This window comes from Euprymna scolopes, chromosome 26 (genome assembly GCF_053919585.1).
Source record: "Euprymna scolopes isolate OS-2025 chromosome 26, ASM5391958v1, whole genome shotgun sequence".
Lineage (NCBI taxonomy): Eukaryota > Metazoa > Mollusca > Cephalopoda > Sepiida > Sepiolidae > Euprymna > Euprymna scolopes.
Genome location: NC_136507.1, coordinates 104165707 through 104176863, shown reverse-complemented (window position 1 = coordinate 104176863; position 11157 = coordinate 104165707). Strand labels below are relative to the sequence as shown.

The following is an 11157-nucleotide window of genomic DNA, read 5'->3' as shown; positions in this document are numbered from 1 at the left end:
GTTTGTGTATATATATATATAATATATATATATATATATATATATATATATATATATATATATATATATATATATAATCATCTTTCTTTCATGTTATACTATTTGTCTCTCTCACATTTCTCTCTTTTATATGCTCTCTTACCATCCCTTTTATATCCTGCCTCTCTCTCTCTCTTGTATACATGTTTGTATTCTTTGCCTCTCTCCTTCATATTTTCTCTCTCTCACACAAACATGGAACATATTTAATCTTTCACGCATGCAGAAAAACGAAAGCCGGTTTCAGTCATTGGAAATCCAGAAGTTTATTTTTTTTATGCTATTTTAGTTTTGTATCTGAAAAATGATTAAACAAAATAAACATTTTTGAAAAGATTGCATTGATCTTAAATTCTTCAAACACAATAAACACGATCTTCGAAAAGTCATCATTTATTTTAAATTTAATAACGTTATTGCGAATAATAATGAAACTTTTTCATGAAAAAAGAAACAAAAAAATAAAAATTTATTTTACTGTATCATTCTTGTCAGCTCATTTTGTTTTATGTCAACTTGTTTTAGTTTTTCCTGCACGTTCGATAAGAAGAAATGGCATGTTACAATAACCTAAAACCCTCACCGGAACTTTTCTTGCGAGATTTATTAAAAAGTGAAGTTTTCAGAAGTAAACCACAAACAATCGATTAAAGTTGATTATTGAAAAACAAAAGTTTGAAAATGTTTTTCCTGGTTACTGTAAAAATGTGCATATATTTTCTCAAACGTAAAAATACACTTGTGGGTCGGGGGGGGGGGATGATCTCTAGATTTTAGTTTTACTGGTTGTTTAAAATCAAAAAATATTATTTCATTATTACTACAAGCAGTGGAAGATTTTGTTTTAAATAAAATAAAATTAAAAAAAAAGACAATTTAAGGAATCGTTTTTGGCATTGGAAATAGGTACAATTTTTTTCTGATTCTGATTGATCATCCCAACACTAATAGAAATGTTTATTGAATGGAGAGATAACATTTACACCTAATACTCACATGACTTACTGATCATGACTACCTTGGGTCAGTTGGGCCAGCTCTTTCCAACAAGTTCACGACGTAACGAACACTGGCTGACCAGACACAGCCTCTCAAAGCTGCTTATATTATAAGTGTAAGCCATTCGCAGTTCCAATGACGAACCTCGTAAAAGCAAAGTGACAGAATCCGTTCAGCATCCTGTTTCACTGCCTTGAGCCAAGTTTTGAGTTGCCTACCGCAACGTTTCTTTCAGCCTGGTGGTGAAACTGAATTGATGACTTAATGGATTAAGTCACCTGCGTGTCGAAGGATGTCTGGTAAGGAGAGATTTTTGGAGGGAGTGGATCCTGCAATGCGAATTGTATTTTTGAAGACAAACTGAGGATGCGGTGAAGGAAATGATGGTCAAATATCTCCAGTTTATGTAGGTCACTTGCCTGCATAGGTCAAGTCTCGCACAGGAGAATGGTGCGGACAAAGGCCTGGTAGATTCTTGCTTTGGAGTTCAGCCTTATTTCTTTTCAGAGTCATGATCAAAGTCAACAGAAGGCAGTACGAGTATTGTTGATGTGGTTGCGGATGTCTTCCTCTCCTTGGTCTGTTAGAACCAAATTATTTGAACCAATCAAACTCTTCAAGGTTTCTGTGTTGGCAACATCAATCATTATAAACTGTTAGCATATATTTTTTGACACGCTTGCTTCTGTTGTGAACATTGGTTTCCCTAATTCCTTCTTTTCGAAGAGGAATTAGATACTTACAGAAGGGACCACATGAAGGTTGCCAACATCCATAGTGAAGATGATACTATGGATCATGTTGATTTACTGTATACATAACTCCAATCATAGACACCCAGCTGTTTATCAAGACCTCTATCTTTGTTTCCCAGGAGTTCTAGGTTTATTCATGTTTGTTTTTTTTCTGGAGATATGTCATGTTGAGGTTTTGGGATTTGTGGAACAGGTCGACAGACTTGGTTAGAGCAGGACAGAAAGGGAAAGTAAGAGAGAAAAAGACAGTAAATTTTTTTTTTGTAGCACATAAGGTAAAGCCATAACAATTACCCACTTGTATAGCAATTGCTCTTGACATATCAAAGGCCTTCAATAAGGTATGGAATGAGGGCTAACTTCACAAGATTTCCAGCTATGGTATAACTAGAAATGTTTTCTCAGTTATTAAATCATTTCTCTCTGATAGGCTCATAAGAGTACTGGTTGATGGGTAGAAATCAGAGGCCCACAGTATTAATGCTGGAGTCCCTCAAGGGTCCATCCTGGGCTCAACTCTCTTCCTGATCTACATCAATGATCTCCCAAAACATACTTAAATCATTCGTTGACATCTATGCTGATGACACGACCATCTATGGCAACACACCAAAAGCCGTAAATGACAAAGTTCTCTCAGATTCTCTCTCCTCTGATCTTGAGCGTGTGGTACAGTGGGGAAAGAGGTGGCTGGTTACTTTTAATGCATCTAAAACCAAGCTCCTATCTTTACATCATCAACGCTCTGATCTCCATCTGGCATCAATTAAAATGGATGGCTCTCGTCTTGGGGAGGCTCCATGTTTTGACAAGCTTCTGGGTTTGAACTTTACTCCTGATCTGAAATGTAACACGTACATCAGGTCTGTTGCGAAGGTCGCTGGGAGGATGGTAGGATCCTTCTACCACTCCAGAAGATATCTCACTACGGATGCAATTCTGTATCTGTATAAAAGTCAAGTACATCCAAGGATGAAGTACTGCTGCCACATCTGGGCAGGAGCTGCTAAAAACAGCCTATCCTGTCTTCACAGAGTACAAAATAGACTTTGTGACTTAGTGTGGGATGCCCTTTTCTCTTCCCTGCAACCTCTCTCCTACAGAAGAGACGTTGTGAGCCTGTCTTTGTTTTATCGTTATTTCCATAGCAAGTGCTCGTCTGAACTCCAATCTCTGGTCCCCTCCCCCTCGCCAATATTTCACGAAAACACCCGTCTAGCTGAAACCACTGTCATTAATTTTCCCCACTCTTTATCTGTGCCTAAATCCAAGTGTAGATTCCATGAGCAGAGCTTCTTTCTTAGAAATGCACGACTGTGGAACTCTCTTCCGTTTGCCTGTTTCCCACCTGATTACAATTTGGATGTCTTCAAGTCCAACATAAACAAATTCCTGAGAAACTGCCCCCTTAAGTAAGACACCTTATCAAATCTCCAATACTAACGTGGTGACCTCCATGTTAAAAAAAAAAAAAAAAAAAAAAAAAAAGCTACAATAAGCAAGGGAGATCACTCTAAGAACTTAACAAAATGAAAAGAACTCTTTTTTTTAAAATCTTGATACAAAGGAAGACTAAGTAACAGATTGGATACACCATGTCATCAATCGATGCCACTTCGTCACCACCACCACTACAATCAACTCCCCCTCCTCCTCGTCTGAGAATGAGTTTGTTTTATTTATACTAGCAAAAATATATTCCCTCTCATTACATATTTTTGCCAGTATATAGATGGATAAATGTATACTGCACTGTTATCTCTCCATGGTGGAGATAATGCCTAGGTGATCTTGTGGTAATAGAACAAATAATACCACAACTAGTGTTGGGACGATTCCTAATTTTTATACGATTCCGATTCCGATTCCAGGAAAATATTGATTAACGATTCCGATACCAAGTATGATTCCGATTCCGATTCCTAGGGAATTATTGTTTTGAAATATACCAGGTAGTTTTATACTTATGGTCGGTAGTTCCCAAATATGTTCCCTTACTTTGGAAGAGATATTTTATGTCTACACCGTCGTGTTTTGGTTTAAATAAAATTATTATATAGTAAACTAAACGGAAAAATTAGCAAAATTTATTTTAGAGAAAATTTATTTTACTTAATTGGAATACAGAAAAAAAACAAAGAAAATAGAATTTATCCTTCAGAGCAAAAACAAATAAAATAGAATTTATATAACAGAACAAAAACAAGAAAATTAGAGAATAAATTAACACGATTCATTATTTTGGTCCTCATAATTTACAGCTTTAATGAATTAAATAAAAAAATATAGCGGAAGAGAAAGAAAATATATACTAATTAAATATAAAAAAAGATAAATATTTAATTTAATAATTTATAAATGAACGTGCGTAATGAAAAAAACAATATACCACGTGACATGGCGCTGTAGATACAAAATAACCCTTCCAAAGTTAACGATCATAATTTAGAAATATCATTAATCGAAAGTTTTTGTGTTTTATACCAAAAGGTAGGTATAGCGAAAAGTTACAAAGGAATTTCAAAAACGATTTTTTGTTTGGCTATTGATAGTTGTATTTGTGACGGCAGTTCTTCAGACCTCCATAATTCACAAAGAGTAGTTAACATCTATTGTTTTTTCTTACTTTTTCATTACTTTTACACGTTGTTTCTAACGTGAAGAATAAGTTTAGCCAAACTAATTTTGAAATAGGGTATATCAAAGGAACACATAAAAATGATACCACTATAAAAAACAAATGAAATACTAGATAAAATTGAGCAAAAATAGTTACCAAAATTACAGAAAAAGATAAAACAAAACAAAAAATGGTGAAGTTTGTTGAGTGAAATGAATTATTGAAAGAAAATTAATTGAACTAATAGAAATATTAAATAAGAAAAATGTCACATTTCAATATTTTTTTAATAATTAAATTCTCAGGATTGTCGAAATTAAAAATTAAGTGATTTTTTTTAATTAGACTTATTTCGAAGCTTGTTACTTTGAAAAATACATTTTAAACCCTGTTTTTTTTTATAAATAAATTGAAAAAAAAAAAATGCAATTAAAAAAATTTAATTGATAATTGAAACTTTAAAAACATTAAACATTGAAAAATTACTTATCTCACAAATTAATGTCCAATAAAGTAGATCCAGTCTTCATACAGGAATTCGGTTATAATAAATATATCTTTCCCAAACTTAAAAATTAAATCTTTTTTTTTTTTTTGGAGAGAGAGTGCTTAAAAATCGCCGGGGAATGCCGCCTAAAATTTTAAAGAAGTAAATTTTAGGAGTTTAGTGCCTTTCAAAGACGGTTATCATAATTTATTATCATCCTTTAATTTTCTTTTTTCCTCCCCCACACCTTTCCATGTGGTTCAGTAGTTAACCAGTGCTCCTGTTGCTGTCAGTCAGTTATCTTTACCTAAGTTTTAATTTCTAGTTAAAAGAATTTTTCATGAATAGAATCAGCATTTTTAAAAATTATTTTTTTAGTTGTATATATTGTATTTACTCTTTGAAGTTAAGGAAGGTTAAAAAAATTGGTGACTTAGGCAAAAAAAAAAAGACACTGCGATTTCGACCCTCACTAATAAAACTGCTCTGAGTGACTAGTTGGTAATTTTTTGTTCCTTTTCTTTTTTATTTTGCTCCTCCAATTCATTTGGATGCTTCATAGTTAAATGTTTTAACATGTTGGTTGTGGTCATGTTAGATGGTTTTGTTCCTCGCGATATTTTAATTTGACAGACTTTGCAAATGGCTTTCAATTCATGATCTTCATCAACTTCAAAAAGTTTCCATGCAAGACTTTTTTTGGACTTTGAGGCCATATTAGAAAATTCAGTTTATCTGTAAACAAATAAATTACTATTAAATTTTGTTTTAAAGCTAGTCACTTATTTGGATAATTGAAAATAATCCGCTAAAAAAGACAAACAGAAAAAAATATAAAGGGATGGAGCGGTAAATTGTACCAACCAGTAGTTAACAAAAAAAAAAAAAACTTATAGAATTTAATTTTTGAAACCAATGTATAAAAGTTTACATAATGAAATGCAAATATGCATTTCTTTTGATTTTTTTTTTTTGGTTGACTGTGTTCAATTCACACATGGTTGATGCAGTTCAATATTGCTAAACTATAAGTCTTAAGTAAAATTCTATTTATAAATACTTTTTAAAATGAAATTATTTAATTAATCGTAAATATTATTTAGACATAAAAATTAATTGATTACAACACCTTTTAAAAAATATATATTAATTTCTTTTTTGGTCAGCAAAAACTGCGTCAAACACTTTTTTTTAAATTTTCAATTTAAAATTCTAGAAAAAAGATTATATTATTCTGCTTTTAATATAATCAAATTCAGGGTTTTATCTTTCTGGAGAAAAAAATTTAAAAAATGGATTTTATTTCAATGAAATTAAAAAAAAAAACAACTTGACTGAATTGAATTAATTACCCTTAAATTAACGAAGGGGTTATTTAATAACTTTAGGTTTGGAAGAGATAGGTATGGGGTCGGTTTTTTTGAAACTTCAAAAGTACTGTCCAAATTTTGCGAAATAATACAACGTGATCAATTTCATTTTAGAGATATTTCTTTCAAAAGCCTTCTTTTAAAAAAAGAAAAAAAAGTATATTGTTCTATTAAACCTTTTACTGTTTAAATAATTTGACTTTGCTCGTTTTAAGAAAATATAAGTTGAAAAAGCATTTTCATTCAGTATTAGAAGATTTGTCAGTAAAAAAAAAAACAGTCGCCAAAAAGATAAGCGTTTTTTTTCATTATTTTTACTCGCAATGTAGAGCCCTGCATACTTCTTTTCAAGTTAACTCTTTTGTAGTTTTGATCACAATAGATCTGAATGAATGAACCTTGTAAGGGAGGGGGCACTAAGCATTGCCCTGTTAATAATGAATTTCTTTGCTTTCTTTTTATTACATGCTACATTTCTCTCTTGCAGTTAGAAATATCAGGAATTTTTTTTCTTTTTTTCAACATCAGACTAAAAGAATCGTAATGAAGGAATCGGAAAATTAAGGTATTTTTAACGATGCGATTCCGATTCTGATGCCTCCCAAAATACACGATTCTTACGATTAACGATTCCGATTAATCGTCCCACCACTAACCACAACCCTCCTCTCCATTGATATTTTGTTGATTGCAAAATAGTACATTAGTCTGAAATATTACAGTAAAATGAATTGAGCATCGAAAATGTTATAGACTGACAGATACCAAATCTCCATCGGAAATAGATTTGTTCATTTTTTTTTCACTTTGTGATTTGAAATAATACAAATAAAATATTTATATATGCATATATATTTTTATTCTTCATTTGTTTATAAAATAAAAAAAAAAGCATGCATGTTCAAATGGGTCCAAATTTTTGTCGGAAACACGAACGTGGAAATTTCACAACATGCAACTGCACGTCCAACAATTTTCGAACCACCTCTTGCATTGGAAACTGCTGCAGCTATCATCTGAAGATGAAGCTGGGCAATTACTGAGACACTTGGCTTTTGTTGGATTGCACAATGTGCAATCAACTGAATCTGAAGAAAAAACAAATTTTTGCAAATTAACAAAAGAAAAAATTTAGCAAATAAAAAAGTAAAAAAGAAAATCTGTTTGCAAATTAAAAATATTTTGTAAATAAAAAAAACAATTTTTGCTAATTAAAAGAAAAAATTTTTGCTAATTAAAAACAAAAAAATTTTTTCAGATTAAAAAAATTTTGCAAATAAAAAAAAATTTTGCAAATTAAAAATAAATTTGTAGATTTACAAAAAAATAAATTTTTTGCAAATTAATAAAAAAAATTTTTTTAAATACAAAAAAATGTTGCAAATTAACAAAAAAATATTTTTGAAATTTAAAAAATTTGCAAATTAACCAAAAAATATTTTAGAATTTCAAAAAAATTTGCAAATTAACAAAAAAATATTTTGGAAATTACAAAAAAATTTGCAAATTAACAAAAAAATATTTTTGAAATTCAAAAAATTTGCAAATTAACAAAAAATTGTAAATTAAAAGAAATTTGCAGATTAACAAAAAAAAATTTGTAAATTAACAAAAAAAAATTGTTTTCATATTAAAAAAAATTATAAAGAAAAATTTTTTCCAATTAAAAATTTTTTTGTAAATTAACAAAAATATTATTTTTAAAATAAAAAAATTTTTGAAATTAACAAAATATTTTTTTCAGATTAAAAAAAAGATTGCAGATTAAAAAAAAACTACTTTTTTGCAAAATAACAAAATGTTTTTCAAATTAAAAAAAAATAACAAAGAAAAATTTTTTCAAATTAAAAAAATAATTTTGCAAATTAACAAGAAAAATTTTGTTGCAAATTAAAAACAAAAAAAAAATTTGCAATTTTATAAAAAAGAAAATCATGATATTTGACATCATTTGATTTTTCGAAACTTTAATTCAAAATTTATTTTCATGTGTTACAGAGTGTGGATGCATGTATAGCAGCAGGAGCAGCAGCAGTACGACAACCAACATATGCAAATGACCAAGCCGTGTTCCATTTGACATTATAGTGAGGAAGAAGGAAAGAAAAAGATAATAAAAAAATGAAAAACAAACCCAAGAAGGATAGAAATAGATATGATACACACGTGGCCCAAGAGCAACAGGGAAAGACATGTCCTAAACCTGGACAGACAAATACAGAGTACCATGTGCTTGACAGGAAAAAAAAGTGAATCGAATTCTTTACCTGTGACTGCATACAACGTGAGGGGTCTCTAGTGGTGACATGTAACAACTACGTACAATACTATTTCCAATCTTTTTCAGGTGCATCTTTTAAAACGTGAGGAATATATGTGCCAAACTCCAGAACCTATACGAAATTTCAAACTGAACCCTTTTATACATGGAGGTAGATTGTTTGTTTTATCAGCCATGACAGGGAAGAAATGTGAATTTTTATCTTAGTTATTATTGCCTGTAATAAGGATTGAACCTTCAACCGCCAAAGCAATATCACTTAAAACTAATTTTTGACACCCTAGACATGTGGCATAACAGATAGAGGCGTAGATTAAAAATCAGTTCTAAATGATAGTCTTCTGGAGATTGAAGGTTCAATCCTTACTACAGGCAATAATAACTAAGATTAAAAATTAACATTTGTACCCAGTCATGGCTGGTAGAACAAGAATAATTTATCCCATGTATAAAATAAAAAGTTTCAGTTTGAAATTGCGCATAGCTTCCTAAGTTCAGAAAGATGCATGTGAAAATAGATGGTTATTTTTCTGAATTTTTGAGGTGAGGATTTTTTGGATTCTTCGGACTACTGCTCTCATCTTGAGTGTTATTTGCACAACATTTCGGCCAATCTAATCCCCCAACTTTGTTCAGGTGTATCTTGTTGAACTCAGGATTCACAATTGTATTTTTTTATTTTGTACTGCTCGCACTGAAAATTGAAACTACAATCTTTAGAAGAGTATTAATTAATTTTTTTATTTCGGACTATTATTCTCATCTTTATTGGTTGTTGTTTTTCACAACGTTTCGACCAACTATTCCTCTGACCTTCATCAGGTGGTAACCGCGACGAATAGGAACTTTGAATCTCTTAACTGCATTCTCAGCAATCACTGCCATCCGTAGTTGTTGTCGTCGTCTCACCACGTTTTGGCCAAGTAAACCTCTGGCATGCTTTGGGTAGGATTGAAACCGCTATCTTCAGACAATGTCCAACTGGAACCGCAGAGATTCAACATCTCTATCAACTGCGCGACGGGCCCCGATGAAAAACAACAACTAATAAAGATGAGAATAATAGTCCGAAATAAAAAAAATAAAAAATAAATTAATATATATAATGCTCATCTCAAAAATGAATTCCAATTAAGGAATAATATATATACTTTAGAAGAGTGTCGCTTAAAAATGAATTTCACCTAGCAGTTTATCCATTAAACCATGGGTTTTTGAAGATTACTTCAGACTTCTATCCAGTCTTGGATGATGAAACGAGAGCATGTTATCCCTATGAATTAAATAAAGGGTTTTGCTTGAAATTCTGTGCAGATTCCCAAGTTTGACAGAAAGATTTCTGAGTTCGACAAAATACACTTGAAGAAGGTTGGAGGTTAGACCAGCCGAAACGTGTGAATAACACTCAAGATGAGAACGGTAGTCCGAATAATCCAAAGTCAAAGTTTACAACATCCAAAATGTGACAATTAAGATGAAGATTATCAATCCTCAGTTTGTAACAAATCAGAAACATGTGACATTTGTAAAGAATCTCAAAGTTTTATTTTTCTTCTAAATTTGAAATGGAGATAGCCCCTCCCCCAACCCCTAAAAACAGTATTTGTAAAACAAGCAGAGAGATGCAACATTAACATTAAAATATTATAAATACTAAAAAGTTAAAGTTATTTGCTTGAAGCATTATGGAGTGTGTATATAAATGCGATTCAGGTTTATAGGAGGCAGAAAAATGCAGAGAGGTAACGGATCACTTTTATTGATCCAATACATGCGTGCATATATGTATAATTATATATATAAACTGGTTCCTCCACCAGACTTGTTTGGTGAGGAGGATGGCTAGTCTCCCTGAAGGATTAAAAACAAGACCTTCCAAAGGGTGAATGAACCCTTTTTCGGGGTCAACAGCCAACTAGCACCATGTGTGTTTGTGTGTGTGTGTTGGGGTGGAGAGGGCTCCCGTAAGCCGTGGTGAAGGCAACTTTTCTAGGAGAAGAAAATCTCTGATTTAAAAAACCATAAAGCGGGAAACCAGTACCCGCATTAAGCTGGCCTGCAGTTTAACTTGTTGCTGGCTATCTTGCTCTTGCTTGTTGCTCGATCTCAACATTTTGAACCGAGAGAGAGACTTAGCTGTCGTACAAAGCTAAGACTCTGTAACATCATCTGTGTACAGATACTCCCTCAGGCATTTGTCTATTAAAATGGTCCTGTGGCGATGGAAATCATTTTTGGGCTCATGGACTTTAAGTGTCTGAGAGAGTGGCACTCGTCTGACAAGACGTTGCAATCATCATCATATATAAGTGGCCTGGCAAGGCTACAGAGGAGACGATCGAAACAGTAAAACTGGAGCTGACTTGCCAGGACACTATATATACAAATGTAGGCAAATTTGGGCATATTTTATTGGTTTGAAAATATAGGTTCTTTTTTACCAATTGCATTAAAATTTTAACCATAGGATATTATTATAATCTTCAAAAAGTGCAAATTTTCATGTAGTTTTGGCACATAAAACCAAAGATATGAGAATTTAAATATTCAATTTGGCTATGAGTATATATATTATAGCTATTAAAAAACCGCTAAAGTAGCAGAAA

At 31.6% G+C, this 11157-nt stretch overlaps 1 long non-coding RNA gene across 1 annotated transcript in view; it reads right to left on the bottom strand.

The window, feature by feature from the left end:
* Positions 1 to 7106: 7106 nt before the first annotated feature.
* The window catches only part of LOC145248328 (uncharacterized), an 18397-nt gene continuing 14346 nt past the window's right edge, over positions 7107 to 11157 (bottom strand). The window contains exon 3 of the long non-coding RNA XR_013863365.1: positions 7107 to 7358. This is a non-coding gene — a long non-coding RNA (uncharacterized LOC145248328). The remainder of the gene's footprint in view (positions 7359 to 11157) is intronic.